At 40.9% G+C, this 25,271-nt stretch overlaps 1 pseudogene; it reads left to right on the top strand.

The window, feature by feature from the left end:
- Positions 1-19,702, top strand: LOC119483566 (annotated as a pseudogene).
- The last annotated feature ends 5,569 nt before the right edge of the window (positions 19,703-25,271 follow it).

A 25,271-nucleotide genomic window follows, 5' to 3' on the forward strand; every position in this document is an offset into this window, starting at 1 on the left:
TGGAGGAGACACTGGAGGAGAACATTGGAGGAGACACTGGTGCACCCTCGCTCATGGCTCCTCCAGCAAGCCTCCTCGCTCATCGCTCCTCGAGCCGTCCTTCAGGTCTACCCAATGGCAGCGACGCTTTTAACCCATCCATGGCCCACGCCCCCAAACTGCTGCACAAGGTGGTTGGCTGTGACGTCACTCCCGAACCATGTGCGCAAGCCTTCCCTCAGAGAGGAGACTGGTTACGGAACACCGAACACCGAACACCAGTCTAAACCCGGTCTCACCCGTCTAACCTCGGTGGATCTCTGTCTGTCACCGTCAGAGGGAGAGCAAGCCCCGGTCCGTCTGATCTGTCCGTCCGTCCGTCTGTCTGTCTGTCTGTCCGGGGAACAACACCGTACACCGTGGTCATGGACGCTTCTAGTAAAACACCAACGAAGTACTGTGAGGGAGTGAAGGAGGATTTGAAAGCAGGCGAAGCGGCTTCTTCTATAGAGGGCGCCGTTACCGGGTAACAGTAACGACTGGGGTCCTGCCTAAACAACAAAGCATGCCTGCATCCCGCCAGAGTACCGACATGAGCTGCTACAACTCTTCAAACTAGCCGGACCAGTGGTAAGAAGACTGACTCCAGTCTGCTGTGTGTGTGTGGGGGCGGGACACATCCTGAAGCCTCTGAGGACATTATATTAGTGTATAATGTGTGATTTTGGGGCTGGACCATGAAATTGACTTCTCTGAACTGAACTAAACTTGAAATGAATCGTGAAGTGATTTTGCAAGTGCTGACTTGGACTCTCCCACTTTCCCTGAATTGTGTAAACATTATAATTATTTTGTTATATACTTTATGAAACATACATTTATTAAGGGTAATGTAAGTAAAGCTGACATAAACCCAGGCCCCCTCTACAATATGCTTATTCATTTTTTTATTTAGATATTTAGTTAGCTGGTTAGTTAGTTAATTAGTTAGTTAGTTAAGCCTATAAATAAATAAATAAATAAATAAGCATACATTTATTAAGGGTAATGTAAGTGTAGATGGCATAAACCAGAGCCTGTACTAACGAAGGGAGTTCATCATACCCAGGGTATCTTCTCGTTATCTGGCTTCACTAACCCTAACTAACCGAGATCACACTACTAAACGGTCCTACGATGCTGGTTATCAACTCGGTAAATCAACCCAGGGTTTGCCAGTCTGGCTACGAGCGCGTTCACATGAACGGGGCGGTGTCTGCAGTTTATGACCAATCACAGACAAGGACAAGTCCACCAAGACTGCAGACAGACAGGGCAGAGAGACACATTTAACAAAGGAAGAGTAAACTATATTAGACAAATACAAAGAAGGTAAACACTTATCAGACTAAAAGTAACACAGTTGAAGCTCGCCAGATGCAGGAAAGGACAGCTGGTGAAAGAAAAAACCTCCCGATGTAGTGAATGCGTAAATTAACAGAACTATTTAATTATTAACGGAAACACTCAAAAGTCAGATATAGGCGTCTAGATATAAATAGCTTTTAGGAGTGTGATGGATGAATAGATTACACTTCTTTCTGCCCTGTGGCTAAAATATGGCGTCTATGACTATTTCAACCTTCTTTCAGCTGCGTCCCGTCTCCGGCGGTGTGAAACGGACTCAAGACCAAGTAAAAGAATAAATATAAAAACATAATTCAAAGCGGTAAACACCCACAGCATAAATCAGCTGTCATTCCTGCATCTGTCAGTTTAAACTGTGTTGTTTTAGTCTGATTATGACTGTAACTTCTTCATATGTGTGTAATATTATCATACGATCCCCGCACCAAGCTCTGAGGCCTGTACTACGAAGCGATAATTGAATGGAACGAATCAAAGGGGAATTTCTGTTTACAGTACATGTAACACATTCTCATTCCTCAAATAGATTTACTGTATACATACAAATGTGCATATCTTTTTTCTGTGTACTACAGGAGGTCTATTGGATTCAGTAAGCTGTGACCTACTGTTGAAATGGGAATCTAAAACAAAGCTCAGGGTGATACACCACAACATTCAGCCAGACACAAACTGATATTCTGGTATAGTCCAGTAAATAGTCAGTGTCAACAAAAAGTAGAACAAAACAGAGATGTGTATATAAAGAAACATTTTCCATGGATTACTGCCATGGTGAAATAACATCTAATCATGTGACCAGTACGGCTCAGCGTGATGACAAAACCAACTGTTCTTTGGTGGCATTGGCCAACTTACTGACACAATAACTGGTTTAAGAAGCATGAACTGAAGTGTTGTGGGTAAATGATTACCTTTTGCAAGACATGCAGTAGAGTTGTGATGTCCCATGAAACAGTTGTGACAGTCGCACTCTGAGTTTTAGAGAAAGTAAAGACCGTTTTGAAAAATGAGCAACAGTGATTGAGAAAAAACTGTAAATCTCTGTTTTGTTTCTACTTTTTGTTGACCCTGACTGCTTACTGGACTATACACTATGTCACTTCTGTCTAGCTGAATGTGTATCACACCTGCCCATTTCAACAGCAGGTCAAAGTTTACTGGGAAAAGTCAATACGGTACACATAGGATATGTTACATGTGTGTTTTATACAGTAAATAAACTGGAAAAACAAAGTTTGGAAACTTGTGTTTGGTCGATTATTTCTCTGTTGTTACAATGCTTAATGGTCATTGTATTTTACATACATGTTCAGTGATGAGTCCAGGTTCTGTCTGCGAAAGTTGGACGGCAGGGTCAAAGTATGGAGACGACGCGGGAGAAACGCTATGCTGATTGTAGCACCGATGGAGTAACAGCTTTTGGTGGAGGCTGTGTCATGGTGTGGGGGGGCATCTCCCTCACTGGCAAAAACAAGGTTTGTCATCATTGAAGGCCATCTCAATGCAGTGAGATATTGGGACGAGATTCTGCAGCCAGTGGCGATCCCACATCTCCACAATCTGGGACCTAACTTCATCCTCCAAGATGACAACGCTCACCCCCACAGAGCCAGGGTTATCACAGACTACCTCCACAATGTGGGAGTAAGAGAGAACTGGAACGGCCTGCCAAGAGTCCACAGCCTCAACCCATTCAACACTTGTTGGATCAGCTTGGGCGTGCTGTACATGTTAGAGTTACCAACACAACCACGCTGGCCTGACCTGCAACCAATCCTGGTTGAGGAATGGAACGCCATCCCACAGCAACGTGTGACCAGGTTGGTGACCAGCATGAGGAGGAAGTGCCAGGGCTGTTGTGGCTGCGTATGGATCTTCCACCGCTACTGAGGCTCCTGACGGTGTATTAAATGAATAAGTGTAAAATAGCCAATATGTCTTGTTTGTTCCTTGTTACTGATAGAGAGTTCAATCATCCAATCCACCAAACAACTCAAAACAAGAGTTAACACCAACGGAGCATTTTGGCAAATTTTTCTTGGGCGCTACCTACATAATCAGCTGTGCTGCTCATCTCACAAATGCATGATCCTTACAAGTTGGACATCATTGTGAAGGTAAATAAACAGGCTTTCCAACGATGTAAAATACAATGCCAATTAGCATTGTAACAACAGAGAAATAATCGACCAAACACAAGTTTCCAAACTTTGTTTTTCCAGTATATATGTATATAGCAATGCATTACATGTATTACAGTTTTTCTTATTCACTTTGGCTCCATTCTCGGATGAGAATTCTTTCTTTTCAAAACAATAATCTCAAATCTCTGAACAAGTGATGGAACAATGGATCATTTTGAATGTGATGGCTCAAACGATGACATATTGTTTAGAAGTTGTGAAGATTATGTAAGTTTCACTGAGTATCAACTCATCAGTTTTTATCAGCAAGACATGTGCAAGTGGTTATTGTGCAAATTCTAGACAATTGCACTCACTCTTTTGCACACATGTGCCAAAACTAGTGCAACAAGATGGCGATAACCACAACAATGCATGCTCCCTTACATATTTGTTTTATTTGATACAGTAAGGCTATTATGTCTTTTCTCACTGTAATTGTCCATGGTGACTCGTGTTTATATTTACATTTATTAGGGCTGTCAATCGATTAAAATATTTAATCACGATTAATCGCATGATTGTCCATAGGTAATCGTGATTAATCGCAAATTAATCACACATTTTTTATCTGTTCTAAATGTACCTTGAAGGGAGATTTGTCAAGTATTTAATACTCTTATCAACATGGGAGTGGGCAAATATGCTGCTTTATGCAAATGTATGTATATATTTATTATTGTAAATCAATTAACAACACAAAACAATGACAGATATTGATCCAGAAACCCTCACAGGTACTGCATTTAGCATAAAACAATATGCTCCAATCATAACATGGCAAACTGCAGCCCAACAGGCAACGACAGCTGTCAGTGTGTCAGTGTGCTGACTTGACTATGACTTGATGATGAGGAAGGTTATTGTGTGTTTTTGTACTCCAGGTCATTTCCCAGTTGATGGTCTTTATGATCAGCTTCGTCAGCACTGTGTTCTGTGGTCATCTGGGGAAAACTGAACTTGCAGGAGTAGCATTATCAATTGCGGTGAGGAGACTTTCTTGAGTCATGTCTGTGTTTGGACTGGAATCCCAGCCTGCCACTTCTGGTGTATGAATTATTCATCTTTTAATATATATGTTTGTTTGTTGTTGTTTTTTTGCAGGTGGTTAATGTCACTGGTATTTCCATTGGCACTGGTTTGTCGTTAACCTGTGATACCCTCATATCTCAGGTAGTGTCCTCATCACCTCACTGTATCCAACCAAGTCAAACACAACTGCTGCTGCTGGGTTCCCGGGTTGCCCTAGAGTCCCCTTTAAAGCAGCTCAACAATGAGCTTTTGTATCATGTTAGTTTTCTTTGATCAGTCACACCCGTGGTTATTGGTGTGATTTGGTGTTTTCCAACTCGGCTTATTTGAGTATCCGTCTACCTGTTTCACGCAGACGTATGGGAGCGGTAACTTGAAGCGTGTGGGTGTGATTCTCCAGAGGGGGGTTCTGATTCTGCTGCTGGCCTGTTTCCCCTGCTGGGCCATCCTCCTCAACACTGAACCTCTCCTGCTTGCTGTCAAACAGAGCCCAGAGGTCGCCAGGTCAGCCATTATTTAATAACAATATACTGTACATCTTCAGCATCTTTCCCTTTAGTGATACTACTGTACATGTGGTCTCATCTACAGTAGAACGATTATCTGTTCACACTTGTAGACATTTAGAAATGGAATGAATGCGTATTGTCAGTAAACACAGTAAAATGTGCCAAAACGTGGGTGAGCATTCCTATGGAAGCCCAGTATTCATGTAAAATGATGTTTTGACCTGTCATTAAGCTCTGCAGTGTGCATCAGTCTGTGGCGTCATAAATCTGCTGAGCCCTTGACTCCATTCTCTAGACTTGACCTATGGCTCAAGCCCTTTGAACACAACCAGCAGCGATTCACTTTTCACTAGTGAAAATGACATTTTGACTGGTCAAATTTTAAATTAAAGCATATGTATCAGGGCTGTCAATTGATTAAAATATTTAATTGCATGATTGTCCAGAATTAATTGCTAATTAGTCACATATTTTTTATCTGTTCAAAATGTACCTTTAAGGGAGATTAGTCAAGTATTTAATCCTCTTATCAACATGGGAGTGGAGAAATATGGTGCTTTATGCAAAAGTATGTATATATTTATTATTGTAAATCAATTAACAACACAAAACAATGACAGATATTGTCCAGAAACCCTCACAGATACTGCATTTAGCATAAAACAATATGCTCAAATCATAACATGGCAAACTGCAGCCCAACAGGCAACAACAGCTGTCAGTGTGTCAGTGTGCTGACTTGACTATGACTTGCCCCAAACTGCATGTGATGATCATAAAGTGGGCATGTCTGTAAAGGGGAGACTCGTGGGTACCCATAGAACCCATTTACATTCACATATCTGGAGGTCAGAGGTCTTTGGAAATGGCCATGACAGTTTTTCTTCAACAAAATTTAGCGTAATGTTTTAGTTTTATTTAGCCTCCTTCACGACAAGCTAGTATGACATGGTTGGTACCAATCAAGGAGGGTGAAAAGAGAATATGTCACGTGTCATCATCGCGTCCTGTTATTGGAGTACAACACATGCGCGGTCTGCACTCACCGACATTGAACCAATAGCAACGCACGACAGCAGCTCTAGTTCCACTGTGTCATACTCCATAGCTCAGGACCCGTGTCCCAGCCTCTTTCAGTAGGCCTTGGTACCAATGGAATCTTCACTCTAGCTTTAATACTGAGCCCGCTACAACCTCAAAATGTCATTTTACGTTAATGCTTTATTATCGCATTGACTTTGACAGCCCTAATATTTATGTTTTAGGAATTACATTTCGACTAGTCCAAACTGATTTACACATATCTTTAATTTTATTATAGATATCATTAATTATTTTTTCACTAGTAAGAATAAGGATAATAAATATTTACAATTTAATTACCACATGTTTAAAAAGGATTGTGACTAGTGGAAATGCAATTTCACATTTCAGATATCAACAATTGCATTTTGGATATGTAGCCCAAATGATCCTATTCATTCCGAATCAGTATGTTTTGAGATCTAAAATTCAATTCTGACTAGTTATAAAAGGAATTGTATACATCTCAAGTACAATTAAAGCTGCGAGCAGCGATGAAAGGGCCCTTGCCCCTCCTCGCGCGTCGGGGGTGCTGGCGGGACGTTGACCGACGTGGCCGGGCACGGTGAAACCCAAACTGTGACGAGCGCCATGACGCCTGCCACAAGACTCTCCGAAAAACGGTTCACGAGTTATGGAAGGGGCGTGGCTAATGTGTAGGGGGCGGGGATAACCTTAACCAACTTAACAGGCACTCTCTGCTGAGTGATATGACACCTCCCACAAGAGTCTAGCACAAACGGTTCATGAGTTATAAAAAGGAGGCGTGGCTAAATTTAGGGGGTGGGGCTAACCTTAACCAATGAAACAGGAACTCTGCTGAGTGATATGACACCTCCCAGAAGAGTCTACGACAAACGGTTCATTAGTTATGAAAGGGGGCGTGGACTATGTGCAGGGGGCGGGGCTATGAGTATAGTTTTACATGTCGTCAGGACTGGACCACCATCATACCCGAGAAATCTGGGGCAGATCGGACTATGCACAGTTGAGTTACAACAACTTCTTGTTTCATGGCGAATGGCTCAAAATGGCCGCCACGCCAGGGTCAGGTCGTTCAGTGAAAACTCATCAATTTGATAACTTTTCATTCTCAAGGTCTTAAGATGGTCCTGACCCAATTTCAAGTCGATCTGATTAAATCTGTAGGAGGAGTTCGTTAAAGTACACGGCCTATAAAACGCTAAAAATGGGCGGAAATCGCATATTAAATTCAAGATGGCTGCCTTCCTGTTGAGTTTTGGCCATAACTCCAATAGACTTTTTTGTGCGTCTCCACATGTTACATATCTCTGCCAAATTTCATACTTGTAGGTGAAACCGGAGCGCGGATATCAATTTTTCTAGAGGGCGCTAGCGAGTCATTTTGTAACAGCCAAGCTCGAGACCCTTAAAATATCAAAATTTTCACCCTGTCTGATAAGTGTGCCAAGTTTAGCAACTTTTTGAGATGGCTAAGGTCGTCAAAAAGGCAATTCATTTGAGAGAAAAAGAAAAAGAAGAAACACTACAGTTTCAATAGGGCCTACGCTGGCCCGACGTTGTCGGTGCTCGGGCCCTAAATATAATTTCCACTAGTTAAAATTATATTTCAGATATCTGAAATGCAATTCTAGATATTTGTAATTACACTCCTAGTTACAATTGAATTTATAATAATATCAAGAATTCCATTTATGATATCTGTGATGTTTTTATCATAGATATCTACAATGAACATTTCCACTAGTAAGAACTGAATTGTTGATGGACAATGAACATTTTGACTAGTGATACTTGAGTTGTAGATATCGTTTATTAGAGTTGCAACTAGTCAAAATTGATTTCTAGATATCTGTAATTGAGTTTGAATTGAAGTCAATGGTAAACGTTGACTGTCAATATCAAGAAGTTTGACTAGTGAGAAATGAATTGTAGATATCTTTAACTAGAATCACTACTAGTCACATTTACATTAAACCGTTGGTTTGGAATTGTAACTAGTCAAAAAGCACTTGTTGATATCTATAGCTGCTATTACTGCTGAATAAATGTGAAAAGAGTTTGCCATACCTGACCTAACATACCTTTTAAGCTGCCTTCAAATCCTACTGTCTCCCCCAAAACAACACTCCTTCGGCATCTCATCCCTGTAACTGTTGGGCATGTGGCCTTATCTAGACTGACCAGCTGTTTACACTTTTAGATCTTTAGAAGTGGAATGAATGCAACAACTTAACACCGTTTACATGAAACCTGCATTAACTGAACTTTTTTGGCCACTTGGGGGCAGCAGAAACAAAGCTGTAAACACACACAAAGTATAGTTATGGCAAATAGTTACTTATTTACACATCCTGGAGATACAGAGCAGCTATAGAATTCATTCAGAGCAGTGTTTCTAATCTGGCCACCTGATGAATTAAAGAACAATATTCACTCTCCTTTTTAGCTCTGGCTTGATCTCCACCAACTCCTGAGGGAAATATCGGACTCTTTAGCTGCTAAATGCATCACTATGTTCACCAGTTAGTCTCTAATTAATAATAAATAATAAAATAGTTTTTAATGAGACAGTTATCAGTTTTGTCTTCTGAGACTTTTTTAGTTGGATTCATGCACTGATTTCGATCCAGACCTGACATCGTCACCAGAGGATGAATCCTAATGACGGCATTTTATCATATGTTTGAACCCCACAATTCCATATGCATACTTGTTTGTTTCATTTCTGCATGAAGCCTCTCCCAGCTGTATGTGAAGATCTTCATGCCTGCTCTGCCGGTTAGTAAATGAAGATGATGATACAATACATACAGAGGTTTTCAACTTTTGCTTGATCATTATTCTCAAGCTGTAATTTGCCAACAATATGCCGAACTGACACTGATTTCATTTTCTGTTTTCTTCTTCAGGCTTCTTTTATGTACCAGCTGCAAGGGAGGTATCTTCAAAATCAGGTGCAGCAATGCAAACCCTCTGATGTGAAATTTATGTCTGGACCTTAGTTATTAAAATTGATATTGATACGAAGTGTTGTGGTTTACAGGGAATTATATGGCCTCAGGTCATGACTGGAGCGATTGCAAATATCCTCAACGCAGTCATCAACTACGTCTTCCTCTACCGTCTGGATTTGGGCGTTGCGTGAGTTTTCCAACATCATGATTTTAAGTAGAGCTACTAATTATTAGCATATTATTACACTCAATTATGTCATTAGAAACAATCAGATGAGTATTAATTCTGCTTGTAATGATTAACATGGTATGTCACAGAGGTAAGTTGTATTAAATATGCTACAGTATAATATACAGTAGGGCTGGGGGATTAAAGCAAGATAATGGAGATATTATTATTATTATAATTATTATGCCACATTCCAATGATGCTATTGTTTTGTTTTGTGTTAATAATCCAGCGCACCCTAACCTTTCCCCACCCATTTTCACAGACCGTACTGACTGAAATGTGTTGAATATAGTTTACCAAAATGTTGAATATATGTTAAGGAGTTTCAATAGCTTGTGGCAGTATACTATAGTATTATTAGTAGTTGATCTTATTTATTTTGATCAAATGTATTTTTATATACTATTTTATTTTGTATTGTATTGTCTAGATTTCAGTACGTTGTGGAAGTGCATTAACATTACAACATAGTTGACCATATTTATTTTGAACTAATTTATTTGTATTTATTATTTTATATTATTTATTTAAATATATATCATTTATTTTATTTATCTAATTTTTTACAATTTTTTTTATTTATTTTTTTCAGTTTAATTAAAATAAAAGTTCAAGGAAATTCACTGTGTGTGGAAAAAGACAAAAAAAGCATGATTTTTCCAAAGTCACTGAGTTATCGTGTTAAATAATCACAATCTCAATATTGACTAAAATAATCATGATTGCTGCAATCGAGCAGCCCTAATATACAGTAAACACTGAATGATAATGTTTGTCAATCAATCTGTCTGTCTTATCCTGATAACAAGACTATACCAATCCGACGTAACAGTAATATATGCCTTATTCAATGGAACAAGTGTCAAATTCAACAGTTGTTATTATTTGTCAAACGTAGTGTTTAGAACCGGATTGTTGTATCTGATGACATCGTACAGAGGCATTTGTTTATCTCATCACGCAGTGTGTTATTATTCAGTAACGTCTTTCATATTAATCTGAATAAACACTACAGCCATGAACCGCTTTCAAAAAAATGTGAATATAATAATGCTTTCTACTGTTTCCTCATTCTTCTTTGTTCTAAATCTGCTGTTTTTTCTTCTTCAAGTGGATCTGCTGCAGCCAATGCTATCTCCCAGTATGTGCTGGCTGTGGTCTTATTCATTTACATCTGCTGGAGGGGTCTGCATAAGGCCACATGGGGAGGTCAGCTGTTTTCTCATTGTTACTGAGATATTTGATAGGGATGCACTGATACTGATGGCGGACATCTGGCTGATTCAGATAGCTGGATAGGATATCCGTGACTAAGGGGCCGATCTATTCAATTCAATACTATATTTATAGACATTATATACTGGAATTTTAATTCCTGTTTTAAGTTTCGAACAATGTGTTGAACAATGATTTTTTACCAAGTTGCTGATGCATAATTTGTTATTTTAATACTAAAGAACAATACGATAAATGTATATCTATGTATTTACTTCTCACATTTTGTTTTAAAAAGTTAGGAAAGCAATGGTTAAGTCCAGCCTGATGTTGCCTTTCACATAACAGAATGAGCCACACAGTGAGGCATACAGCTGATTAATTAAACACCGGTATCGGATCAGTACTCGGTATGGGCTGATACCCAAAACCCAGGTATCCCTGTTGGGACAGAGAAAGTGGGATCGGTGTATCCCTAATATTTGACCACAACATGACATTGATTAAAATGTGTTCTTTTCTTCGTAAACTGCAATAATTCTCGTATTCTATCCAGTAATTTCATCCTCTTTCATCATTCAAGCTTCTGGTGTTTCACACCGTCTTGACTGGTTGTCCATTGTGAACATTCCAGTTATTAATGTTTGACAAGATTAGTTGCACTCTAGGACGGTGTAATGTAGTGTGGAGGAGAGGTTACAGCGATGACTCAGCTGGCCCGCGTTAGGATTTACTTTGAACTTCTATCATTTGTCAGAAGGCTGTTGTATAAGACTAGCAATACTTTGCCAGTAGTACAGTCATTGTGACTTAAGGGCGGCACGGTGACGCAGTGGTTAGTGCTTTCGCCTCACAGCAAAAATGTCCTGGGTTTGATCTCCTCCAGTTTCCGGTTTAGAACCTATGCCAAATCAAAGTGCGGATCAATGATCCCTAACGGGAGCAGCCGAAAGATCAACAACAGCCATTGTGATTTCAACCCAACTTGATGACTTCTTCTGCAGTATTTGAATCATTTCAAATAATAGACTCATGCGGATAGATTTTGTCAAGCATAAATCTCATATCAGCGTATGTCCATCCTTTTCTGTATTGTGATTTCAGCCGAACCAGGTGCTCACAGGAGTTAGCTCCAACATGAAATGAGAAATGAAAAGATGATCTACAGCTTAATGTAAAGCCCTCTGACCCACAGGTTGGACACTGGACTGTCTGCAGGAGTGGGGACCCTTCGTCCAGCTGGCCATCCCCAGTATGCTCATGCTCTGTCTGGAGTGGTGGATGTTTGAAATAGGAGGATTCCTGGCCGGACTGATCAGTGAGTCTGAGCTGGGAGCTCAGTCTATAACTTATGAGCTGGCGGTTGTAGCGTACATGGTAAATCCTCTATATGTTTTGCCCTGCCATTAATTATGTATTAATTGTAAGCGCTAACCCTCTGCTTGTGTGTTGAGCATTGTTCTAATGAAATTATAGTTGAAGAGATAGTTTAGATTTTTTGAAATGGGGTTGTATGAGGTACTCATCCATAGTCAGTGTGTTACTTACAGTAGATGACGGACAGCACGCCCCCAGTTTGGAGGAACAGACAGGAGTACCAGCACGGGAGCAAAGCAAGGTACTGCTGTGGACACTTCAAAATAAGGCCCACCCAAAACATACGCTATATTTAGAATATTTTTCACCGCTTTACCTAACTTTGGTGTTTTAAAAGGTGAGTTTGGATTCCTCAAAGTCACACAATAACACAAACAAACTAACCGATCCAGACAGGGGTAGAACTCTCGTGTTCTGAGAGGTATAATTACTGCTTTTGTCAAAGTAGTCTGGTGGGTTTTAAAAGAGCATAGATAACGGCTTCAGTTCCCCGTCAGAAAAGGCTGTCTAACAGCAAGGTAAACCAGTGAAAATATTCTAAATAGAACGTACACTTACGCTGATATTGATTTTTTTAGGGGGGCCTTTCTTTAGGTGTCTAAAATACGTCTTGCTGCTGTCCCCGTCCACACCAGTACCTTCCTTTGCTCCCGTGCTGGTACTCCTGTCTGTCTGTGCTAACTGTCATCTACTGTAGGTAACACACTGACTATGGATGAGTACCTCATACAACCCCATACAAAAAATCTGATCTATCCCTTTAAGGAAAAGTCACTTTAAATACACGGTTGGTAATTACTTATCTATTTTTTTCTATAGTTCCCATTAGGATTCTCTGCTGCTGCCAGTGTACGGGTTGGGAATGCTCTTGGTGCAGGAAATATAGAGCAGGCCAAGCTGTCTTGCAAAATCCCCATCATTTGTGCATGTAAGACCCAATGCATACTGTACATGTTGCCTTTACACTTGAGCAGTAGTTGTAGTTTAGTGGCCGTTTGTATTCCCAATACATTTGACACATCGGTCACAAATACCTGAACACAAAAAGCCTTCTTAACACTAACAGCAACGCAGACAACATGACGTTCATAAAATAGGTATTAAAACAGACAGTACATAGTAATTAGGGCTGTCAAAGTTAACGCAATTTGTTTTAAATATATCGGTACCAACCAGGTCGTACTAGCTTGTCGCGAAGGAGGCTAAATAAAACAAAAAAAAATGTTGAAGAAAAACTGTCATGACCATTTCCAAAGGGGGTCCCTTGACCTCTGACCTCAAGATCAGTGAATGTAAATGGGTTTTATGGGTACCCACGAGTCTCCCCTTTACAGACATGCCCACTTTATGATAATCACATGCAGTTTGGGGCAAGTCATAGTCAAGTCAGCACACTGACACACTGAAAGCTGTTGTTGCCTGTTGGGCTGCAGTTTGACATGTTATGATTTGAGCATATTTGTTATGCTAAATGCAGTACCTGTGAGGGTTTCTGGACAATATCTGTCATTGTTTTGGGTTGTTGATTGATTTCCAATAATAGATATTGTGATGTCATGAGAGGGTGTGTCACAGAGGGAGATACATTCCCTCCCGGTGGCTGCATCAAGGACTACAACCCATCATGGCGTCCACTCAAAGACTACAGAAGCCATAGTCAGCAGGGCAGTCAGGACAAAGGGTATTGCCCAGCTGAATGGTGTGAGCTGATTGTTCCAGTGAGAGAGCTGGTGGGGGGGAACAGAGGAGGTGAAGGAGAGGAAAAGTTTGAGGTGCACAGAGAGAGAAGCCAGTCTGTTGTTGTGTTGCAGAGAAGACCTTGAATGAGAGTTTTGGTTAGAATACGCTTTTGTTTGGTTTCAATTCAATTCAATTCAATTCAAATCACTTTATTTGTCCCTGAGGGGCAATTGTAGAGGCTCGTAGAGTAGTACAACAAACAGGAAATTTGAAACGTCTTTAAAGTTAAAAAAGTGATACTAATATAGTACTAATACCAGTAAATACTTAAAATACTTAAAATAGTGCAAATAGTGCAGTATACACAGTATACGGTACTTATGGATGAAAAAAACAAAAAAAAACAAAAAACAGATGAATGAAAAGCAGTCCAGGGCCGAAGCCATGTGCAAGTGTGCAAGTCTGTGTGTGAGGGAGATTGTGTGTGGGGGGGGAGGTGTGGGGTAGTTGGGTGAGTAGAGGGACAGGGATGGTTGGGAGTTGAGGAGCAGGACAGCCTTGGGGACAAATGTTGCCCTTCTCCTCTGTGTCCTGCAGCCTGGGCATGCGAAGCCGGCGTCCTAAGGGGAGCCACTCAAATGCAGGGAACATGACGTGTGAGGGGTCCTGTAAGAATCCTGCTGGCTGACCTTAGCATCTGCTGCTCGCATAGGGGGTGGGGAGAGCTCTAGCAGGAAGTCCAATAAGTTTGGAGCAGACTTTGACTGTGCTCTGCAGGCGGTTTCTATTCTGAAGGCTGATGGAGTAGAACCAGCAGGTGATGGAGAAAGTCATGATGCTCTCAATGAAGGAGTAGTAGAAGGTTGTGAGGGATTTCCTTGCTGACCCCAAAGAGTTGAGCCTTCCTCAGGAGTTTACCCGGGCTGACTGTAAGAATTAAGTTGACCTGTTATGAGAAAGCTGAATACACAGAAATCTAAGTTGGAAGCAAAGCCTGTCTCTCTTCAATCTCCTGCACCCAGAGGCCTTTTAAAGCTCCGAGAGAAAAGCTCCCGACCTCTCAAGACATCACAATAATACATACATTTGTATAAAGCAGCATATTTGCCCACTCCCCCATGTTGATAAGAGTATTAAATACTTGGACAAATCTCCCTTTAAGGTGCATTTGAACAGATACAAACATTTATTAATCTGCGATTTATCGATATTAAATATTTGAATGGATTGACACCCTAATATTAATACATAGAAGTGCATGGCAATCATCTGAAAACGCAGCGTTAGTGAAATGAACAGGTGCTACTTCTCAACATGTGAGTTATAAAGTGTTACTGACTTGTTGAGTAATAAGTCAGTCGTGTGGGTCATTGTGCTCCAGGGCTTTTTTCAGGGCCTGATCAACCACTCCTGCTGTAAATGTCAGCTCTGTGCAGTCTGGACCGATCTCAAAACCTCATGAATCAATTTTGTTTTAAATTGTTCAAAAACACAGTTTTCGCTCAGAGTTCAAATTATTAACAACTATTGTATTTTGGTTTTTTTTCCACGCGGTAGTGATAGTTGCATGTTTTCTTGGAGCCAGCCTTGGCGCTGCCAAAGATGTCATTGGATACATCTTCACATCGGAGCAGTGAGTAAAGCCTTTGGCAGTATTCTTCACTCTTGTGCTGACAGAAGGATTCATTTAGTGCATCCTTATTTGCAGTCATGTGACATACCAGGCTCAGTTTCATGTTTCTGTCCAGGCTGTTATGCATTAACTAAGGTCATCATCTTCGTGCTGGCTCAAAAACAACAAAACTCCTTATTCGTGGTGCCACATTAAAACTCTAAGTCAGCCATTTTACACTGTATGTGGCCCAGTTTGTTTCCAGTTCAGTTAAAGGATAACTTCAGTCTTTTTCAACCTGTCCAGTATTGAGGGAGAATGCTGCAGCCGCCAGCTGCTAAACCAGCTGTGATGTAATCATTTAGGGCAACCTGGTAGCGTCAGTTTATGTCCACTAAAAGTTCTTGTTTTGCCACTGACAGGCTCAGTCTGACAACATTATGGAAAGGACCCTACACAGAAATGAAACCTTTTCTGACCTTTCTCTTGGATCACCGGTTCTGTTTGTTATGGTGTGTCTCATTCAGAGAAGTCTCGTTCTGAAATCTTGCATTGCATCCATATTGTTGAATCAGCTAAATATTCAACTGTGACATGGACAATCTTTAGATAACACTACGCTACCCAGAAGAGTCTAGAAGCAAAGAGACAAATACTCTGGTGCTTTTTGTCAAAAGCCACGAGATGGTGCTGCGGTAGCGCTGCTGCCATTTTGGACTGAAAACAGCAATGAGTCTGTGGGCATGGATGTATGAAGAGACGTCTGTAAATCAGAGGATACTTTTTTATTTTCGAGATAAATCAACTTCCCAGTACGAACACTAAAATAGTCCTCATTTAAATCCTTTTGTCCTAAAATTAGTCAAATGAACTAACAGCTGAATCCAGAGTTATTTTCCTCGTCATAATGAACGTGCATCAGACCCACGGGATCGCACCGCCCTGCACGCTCATATGACATATCTGTTTCTAACCCGCTTCCTGCTAAGCTGTATGTGGCTGTAATAATGGATATATTGGCTGTAATTCATCACTTTTCTATCTTCTAATACACCCTTGGCTGTATGCTGTACTTTGTTTTATCGTTTTAAAACAGCACTTTGTAGGCGTACGTTTTACTGGCGTCCGGTAGTCTCCTTCAGTCCAACATGCGGAAGCGTAGCTCTGCTGCTGGGTTGACTGTTGCAATGGAAGGAACAATTGACTTTCACTTCTTAGCCATAATACAGTGGTGTTCTTTGGCTACGCTTTCTGTACTCCAACACAACAAACTCTGACAACACAGTGTCCCGTGGCACTCCTCCTCCACTCTCACTCGTGTTTCCTCTGTCACAAGTCACATGACACAATGACAAACAGAAAGCAAAAGGTTAGAAACAGTTTTAATTTCTCTGTAGGGTCCTCTCCATAATGTTGTCAGATACGTTCTAATACCAATCTGAGCCTGTCAGTTGTAAAAAACCAAGCACTCCAGTGGATGTAAACTGAGGTGCCAGGTTGCCCTTCATGATTATATTATTGATCGTTTAGCGGCTGGTGGCTGCAGCGTTCTCTCTCATACTGGACCAGTTTCAAAAAATGTACTTCTAGTCACTTAAACACAAAACATGGGAGAAAAATACCAAAGTTATCCTTGAAGCTAAACAAAGGTAATCTGCTCATTGTTTGAATCGTGTCAGATGGAGATGTTTCATACAGCTACCTCACTGAAGAACTCCGATCTGATCACTAATCATCCTTACCAAAATATGTTTATGTTTTTTAGAGACATTTTACAGAGGTGCCTGACGTCATGGTAATATTTGTCTTCATGCATCTTGCTGATGCTGTTGCGGTAAGAAATATCATGCAAGTAATCAGGATTTTAGACATATAAAAATGTGATTTGACCAATGTCCTGTTTGATGTGGACAGGGTGTGGCTGGAGTGTTCTCAGAGGAGCAGGGAAACAGATGATTGGTGCTCTGTGTAACCTGGTGGGATATTACTTCATTGGTTTCCCTATTGGTGTGTCTCTAATGTTTGCAGCAAATATGGGCATTGTAGGTAAGGACCAGACCATTAATATACAAATGTGAAATTAGTGCTGTATGTAGTCTTTTATCTCTTGCTTGTCAGGTCATGTTCAGGAAAGCCATTAAACTCTTCTCTCATCTCTGTAAAAGGACTATGGACAGGCCTTACCATTTGTGTGTTAATGCAGTCGATTTTCTTCGTCACAATTTGTGTGCCAAACTGGATTGGAAAAAGGCTGCTGAAGAGGTGCGTACCTACATCCCTTGACCAATCACAATGGTGACATTTTCCTTCTATTCATCTTGAGATGTGTTTGAAGCTAAAACCTGCTATTAACAACTGTCTTGACAACACAGTCTCACGGCAGATCATGAAATAGTCCCGAAATGTACATTTCATTCATGCATAGGGGTGTAACGATTCATCTACTACATCGATGTATCGATTTATATTCCCTACGATCCAACTACATGATAGGTACTCGGCAAGTTGTCCTTCACGGAGACAAATATCGATATAAAATGTATTGTATGGATGACTAAGGATTTGTACCTTGTATTTAAGAATGACAAAAAGTTATATCAAAGTGTTTTTTAGCACTTTTATTAGTAAAGAATGAAAACGTTACTCCTGTCCACTCTCCAGACATGCGCCAGCTTGCCAGCTCTGCCCTCTGCAGCGCAAGCACGCATCCATGGCGGTTTTTTCATTCAGAGAAAATGACTTTACTTTCCCCGTCATGATATCTGCGTGCACGCAACATCAGCTTCACATATCCAGCCGAAAGAGCGAGGCAAAATTATCCCTGACGGGAGTAAAGTAAAAAAACTAAACAGAAACTCAACTAACGTTAGTCTAACGTAGTTTTAACATGTTGTGTCCAGATGTTTTCATGTATGAAAAAAAAACCAAATGAACCCTGTAGGTGGACTACTGGATTACTATCAGCAGATTAGTTAAACAGCGTTTGTAGAGGAATGATTCTGTCCCAAGCTGTTTGATCACTATCAGCTGTTTGATCACTATCAGCTGTTTGATCACTATCAGCTGTGATCACTATCAGCTGTTGATCACTATCAGCTGTTTGATCACTATCAGCTGCTTTTCTGTTTTTAGACGTTTCAGCAGACAGGATGGCACAGATGATCACGCAGCACGTTTCTGTCTTGTTAGCATTGTGACCTGTACGGACACTGCTAGCAACACACACTTTACCTGCCTCAGAGCTTTCAAACACAAATCTTTATTGACAACTGTCAACAGCCAGAACGGCTCGCAGGTGCCGACCAGCCATGTTTTTTTTCTATTTTACACGTACAGTGTGAGAACTCATGTTGTGGCTCACATCGGACCGCACAGTTTTGAGCACATAAATCGTGAGCTTAGGCTTTACATCGCAAACGATAGTAGGAGTAGGACGTACACAACAACAAAAGATTGCAGTTTGGATCTGAATACACCAGAAGTGGCGTAACTAAAGTACGTAAAATAACTCCAGAAGTGCTGTAATTTAAGTACGGTAGTTACGTGACAAATAAATCAACTTTTGACTTGTGGTTACACACAGGACCACGAACACCGGTCTCCTGGACGAAAGGCCTGTGCCTCCTGCTCTCTATATTTCCCGGTTCACAATTACGTGGACTACATAAAAATTAATTTTGTGCTGACCATCATGACATTTTTTTTTTTATGAAATTCGTATATATGTACACGAATGAACACATTAAATTTTGTAACTATTTCACAAACTGCTGTGCGACTGAGCTGGTCTTGAATGTCTCTGATCAGGCTCGTGTGAGAGCAGGAGTCCAGATCAAAGGAAGAAAAGGAGATGGTCGGGATGGAAAATACAGGTAAGCTCCGACTCACTGAACATCCTCGCGTGACAGTATTTTGTTAATACTCAAGGTTCTCCCTCAAACCTCCAGACTCGCATCAGGACCAGTCTACTGCATCCACTGCTGAGGAGGACAACACATTTCAGGAAGTGCATATTCCCAGGCCACAATAAGTCCACTACCACTACAGTGGGGGAATGTTCTGTCAGTTAACACAGCTGGTTTTACGGCGTGGCCTCAACATTGCTGCTCATGGTCCGTCATCCTCGTCGCCGGAATCTTCGCAAGCAACTTCCTCACCAGGATGCTGAAATGAGTCATCGGATGACTTCTAGCTGGCCGTCAGACTGATCAAGGTCCATTAAACAATATTTTCATGTTAACCACCGGATCACCTTGTAGTGAAAGAGTTTACTGGTGCTGTTGATTCCACTGAGGATCAACCCCTGAGTCTGCAGCTTTGTGCAGCTGTTAGCCAACAACCCTCTCATATGGAACTGGACCAGCCACTCAAAGGCAGAGTTGAATTAAACAAGGTGATAAGTGTGGAATATTAAGCAAGCCAAAGAGACCCAGATATTGTTTAAGCAGTTAGCAGACTGTGGTATATTTTCAGGTCTTGCACCGGACAGTGGGGCCCCTAATTGTAAACAGATGTGTAGGAAGCATACGTGGAGACCTAGGGTCATAGGATATGTCCAGGGGCTGAAAGATAAACATTTAGGACAAAGGAGCCATACAGGGTCATATCCTCAGAGCAGATGCTGCATGATATGACCCCGTTATAAGGAGGTGCGAGAGCCCCGAAGTGCAGGACTTTCAGATTTGACTTGAGACCTCCGGACGCTCTAGACGTTCGTTATGACATTTGTTGCTTGTTTGTAATAAACTCTATTATACCAGCAAGAACAGTGTCCGCGGAGCATCCTTTCTCATCACTTCAACAGCACTGTCGCAGGCAAGATACTACAAACCTTGGCGTCACGAACGGGGAACGGAGGTGGCCTCAGGCGGCTGGCTGCTACAATCTTCACAAGCGGTGAGCTCACCCAACTTGAATGCTGGTCATAAATTGGGGGCTGTTATGTGGAGTTGTTTGGCCACACCGTAACTTAAGAACCTTCTTGTTATAGACGTGTGCTGTTGATTTGATGTTTAAAGTGAGGCTCCGTGCTAAATTAAAAAAAAAAAAAAAAAAAAGGGAATGTAATAGAGAAAAGATATAAAGTGAAGAAAAGAAGTATGAGAAAATACAAGGAATAGTTTAGAATAGCTTCATGGTAACGATAAGGTGGGCTAAATAGTATTTGTGCAAGATTAATGAAGAGGGGCCCTCAACTTCTTAACAGTAAGACACATGCATATTAGTCACTGCATAACGATAAGCTCTGACATAGTCTGGAATTAAGTTAGAAAGACAAAATTGGGAAACCTGGATCCAGGTAATTTGAATAAATAAATGTAAAGAGTGTTAAGAGACAGAAAAGGAAATAAAGGAAAGAAAAGGAAATAAAGGGAAATAAGGAAATGATCATATGACAGCCGCAAATCGGATAGGAAATAGAGCCCTCAAGTGTAGGAGCATTGTAGCATGGGCCGATTAAAACCTGAAACAACATCTTAATAACTGGAGAGTGTAGAATCACAATTCGATTGACCGTTACCACTCTGACGCTTGTTGACGAACGGTGTTCAAGAAGCAGCCTCTCATCGGAGATTTTACACCTCATAGGTAGCAGAAATTTTACGAGAAAAAGTAAGGAAATAGCGGCAGAAAGCATGCTGTATGAATGAAGATATCTTAAATGTGTGTGTGTTTACTTTGGGATGAGACGAGGCTGGAGTGAATGTGTGTGCGTAGCGGTGCTGAACGTGTGTGTGTTTACTTTGGGAGGCAGAAGAGGTGCTGAATGTGTGTGTGTGACAGTTGGCTGCTGATGTGGTCCAGATGTGTGCAGGACATTTAATACTTTGTAGGAATAGATATGTGGCCCGATGTATTGTATAAATCATGAGATTCTGTTAGAAGACTAATGAATTGAACGAGTTAGAAAATAAAAATTGAGCAGACTGATCCACCCGGTGACTGCAGAAATAGAAAACTAATTACACGGCGGGTGTAGTATATTCTGTGGGGGAAAAGAAAAAATAAGCTGTTGATTGTGGGGATGTCTCTGGAGTAGAGATCGAAGCGCACCCTCTCTGGATCACTGTTGTCACTCACGCCGTTGGGCGTGATGACACGGCCGGTAGGAGTGGACGCTTGTTTTCTCTGCACCAGAGGGATTTCCAGGAGATACAGTAAAAAGAATGAAACGATGAGCCACTGAAATGAGCCTGGTTACGATAAACGCATACACATAAGATAAATAACTATAAACCAGGACAAATAAAGTGGAGTTGTGTATCTGCAGTACCCGTATGACACTCGGGAAAAGAATAGAAATATATAATAATAATAACAGATACTAATAAACTATATATTAAGGGAAGTGCAAGAATTTATTTGGGCATTTCCCCTTTTTTGAATAAAAACATGAGCTCTTCTTAAAAGGGACGTAATATAATAAATAAACTGTTAAATGCACAATGAACTTCGTTTAAGAAGGGTAGCATTTGGGGCCCCCCCCTCACTCGTCTCAAAAAAATTCCCTAGAGGAGGTTGGAATGTGGGAGTATGAAGGCGGTCGGTGACCTTTTCTTGGGGGATGCAGAGAATTCCTTTGTCGTTTGAACTGTTTGGTCCAGTGAGGTTCACTAAGTGCTTTAATGTTTAGGTAGGGGTTTAAGTTAGGAATCAGGTCAAGGGATCTCCAACTTGGTATCATTTATCACACTGTGTTAAAGCACCCAGAGAAGAGGTACAACCCTCACAGAGCCGAAATGACTCTGTGGAACAAAATAAGGAAGAACACACACCAGAGAGGGAGATGCATGAAAAATCCCCAGAGTCAGAATTCAGAAGGAGAGATCACCCAGGTTGTGGACAGTGTTGATGTTTCTGTACACATTCATGATGATGCCAGAAATGACTCGGCAGTTGATGGACAGGAAAGAAGATTTAGAGACATTGTCTTTCAACATGTCCCAGACCCAGCAGGACCTATTTCAGTTGCCTGCAAAGAGCCAGAGATATCAAAGGGTGGTGACTTCCGCTGCATGACAACCCAGGGATCCAGTTAGACCAAGGAGCCCGAGGCCAGTCCGAAAGAGGGTCAAACCTCTCCGTTATGAAACTTAGGATGGTAGAGAATGTGTCACAGCTAACAACAGAGGTGCCTAATAAGATTTTTACGACGTCAAAACCTGAGGAGATAGTGGTCAGATCCAAGCTTGGAAAAATGGTTATTCTTCCTTGTAAATGTGGAATAGGAAATAGCCGTATTAACTATTTTCCCAAGTGGGAAAAATAGTCGTGGAGAGGATGGTGGAGTTGATACCTCCTGGAAACTACGGTCCGCCTTATAATCAAAGGAAGTACTTATTGTACAATGATATAAGGTATAAGAAAGTTGTGGATGATTGTTCGCTTGCTGTGCGCAACCTTGCATGGGAAGATGAAGGGGAATATATGTGTACATATCGAGAGCCAGAGTTTAAATTTGTTCCATCTAGCCACTCTTGGATTGAAAAGTTACGTAAGTCGTAAGGTGAGACTTATGATAACAAACCTAAGACCTGTTGAAGTAACCACTGCAAAGGTAAATAACACACGGATAGAGGCTGCTACTTTAAATTTGAAATCAATAAATAATGATAATGCGTTCAATCAGAGTACTACCTTGGTGACAACAGTAACGCCTAGGAAATTGGAGAATGTGACACAGACACTTGATAAAGTATCCTTGAAAGTGAAAGAGATGGTAAATGAGAGCCGGAAGTCTATGTTAGAGATGGGGATTAGTGTGAATAGTAGGAAGGAGATTGAGGAAGTGAAGGTTGGAAATTCATCTGAGACTGTTCAGAGGAATATTGTAGATGTGGGAAAGGAGTTTGTTGACTCGGATCAGATATCACGAGGAGATGTTTGAAACAGAACCATGTATTGCAGAAGAGAGAAGCTAAGTGGAAAGCATATGGATTTGATGCTTCAGTGTTGGGAATTGTAGACCCATGGGCAGGTAGAAATTTATGGTTTCAGCAGTTAACACACTCAGTGAGATCAATCAAGAAATTGAAGGGCCCATGTGTGTTGAAAGTACCAACACCAGGTACATGGCCTTCAATTTTGGAGGCGGTACCGGAACCATTAACTACTTCATGTCAATCTTCTGTACTGTCATGTCTCTTGTATCAACAGCAATCATCAGTGGATAAAGTGATGGCTTTATCAGTGAACCTTTTTAAGCCTAGATTGAATTGTTCTTGGTTGGCAGGATTACCATATGAGAATTTACTTGAACAACATGAAAACGTGATGACAGCGGTACCTGATCCGATGGAAGTGAAACCTGTGAGGGCAAAGAATTGTTTTTGCTCAAATGAAACTAATAAGGGGTCTGGAATGTTTATGGGAATATCAGAGTGTGATGGTTATATGATGGATTTAGGAAAGCGTGAGGATGAGAAGGTGAATAAGTTGTATGAAGTGATTTTTCAAGTGTCAAAGCGTAAGCCGAGTAGAACTTTGATGGTAGAACATCAAGTTTTGCCTGGTAATGTGACTATAGGCAATTTCAGGGATATTTGGTGGATTTGTGGTGAAAATGCTTATTTATTTTCTACCGTACGGATGGACAGGATGTTGCTATATGGCAACACTGAAACTCCCATATGAAGTTTTTTCTGTCCAGAAGGGAGAAGCATCTGATGAGGCTCAATCTAATGTTGCTTCTGGAAGTAGGAATAAAAGAGAATTAGCGCAATTTCATAATCTGGAGTCCTACCATTGGAGGATAAGCCTAGGAGAAAAGTGGGGAATAGGATTATTTCCATGGTATGGGGTGACATTCTTGGCAGATCACATTGACAACATTACCTACACCTTGCAAGGCTTTGCGAACGAAACCATAAGAGGTTTCGAATTTTTGTCAAACACTCAGAGAAGTCACAGATTGACGTTGCTGAAACATGACATGGCTCTTGATTATATTTTGGCCAAACAAGGGGGCTTATGTGTTGCTTTAAATTTAACGGGAGATGCCTGCTACACTTTGATTCCTGATAATTCAGATAATATAACTAATGTCATAGATGCACTGAAGCACATAAGAGATGCCTTTGGTCCATCAGAAGGAGCTGGTTGGTCCTGCAAATAGTTGGTTGCAGGAGAAATTAGGGCCACTAGGAGCAGTGCTAGTTCAAATTATGGTAGCAGTACTTATATCGTTATGTGTGATGTTTTGTTTTTGCACGTTACTATTGACTTTTGCGAAGGCTATGATATTGAGATGGGTTGGTGTAGTGATGCCAGGAGATCAGGTTCAGATGCCATTATTACACGAAGCGGACACAGACGTGGATGAGGATGACGCGATAAAGCTCGAATTGGTGGAGGAATATCCGTTTTAAATATCTCATATGATTATAATCCTATTATTGACCTTTGTTTTTGCTTGAGTAGTTTGTAGTGTTGATTTGTTATTTTTTTTTGAGACTTTGATTAGTCTCAAAAGGGGGTATGGCAACAAATGAACAATATGATTAATGGACAATATGATTTCTAATTTTACTTATAGAAGTGTTTTTATTCTGTGTTTGATGTTTTACTTTGTATCTGTTCTGTATGCAAAAGATACTGGTTTTCTTGTCTTTCATTCTAGAACATATTGGGGAAGACCACTGTGAGGGTGATGGATTGTCGGGGACTCCGATGGGCTGAATGGGGTCAGACACTTCAAACATGAAAATACGAATGGTCTGAAGAACTCTGAACGTGGACTGGTGACACAACATCCAGAGTCAAGACGTCAGCGATACTACCCCGGAGTCAAGGCTGCTGAGAAACTGCAGCGTTATACAGTCTTATGTCCTTCTCTAAGATGTTACATTAGTATTCTTAAAAATGAATTGTTTTTTGTGTATTACATGCTTGGCAAATGATGGTTTCTAAATATAATGGGACCTCAGATGTTTTCTTTTCTCTCGATGTTTAGGGACAGTGGGGTAGGCAGGAAAAGGTCCATAGAAAGGTGCGATGGGTTGACCAGCCTGACTTTGGACA

This window comes from Sebastes umbrosus, chromosome 3 (genome assembly GCF_015220745.1).
Source record: "Sebastes umbrosus isolate fSebUmb1 chromosome 3, fSebUmb1.pri, whole genome shotgun sequence".
Taxonomy (NCBI): Eukaryota; Metazoa; Chordata; class Actinopteri; order Perciformes; family Sebastidae; genus Sebastes; species Sebastes umbrosus.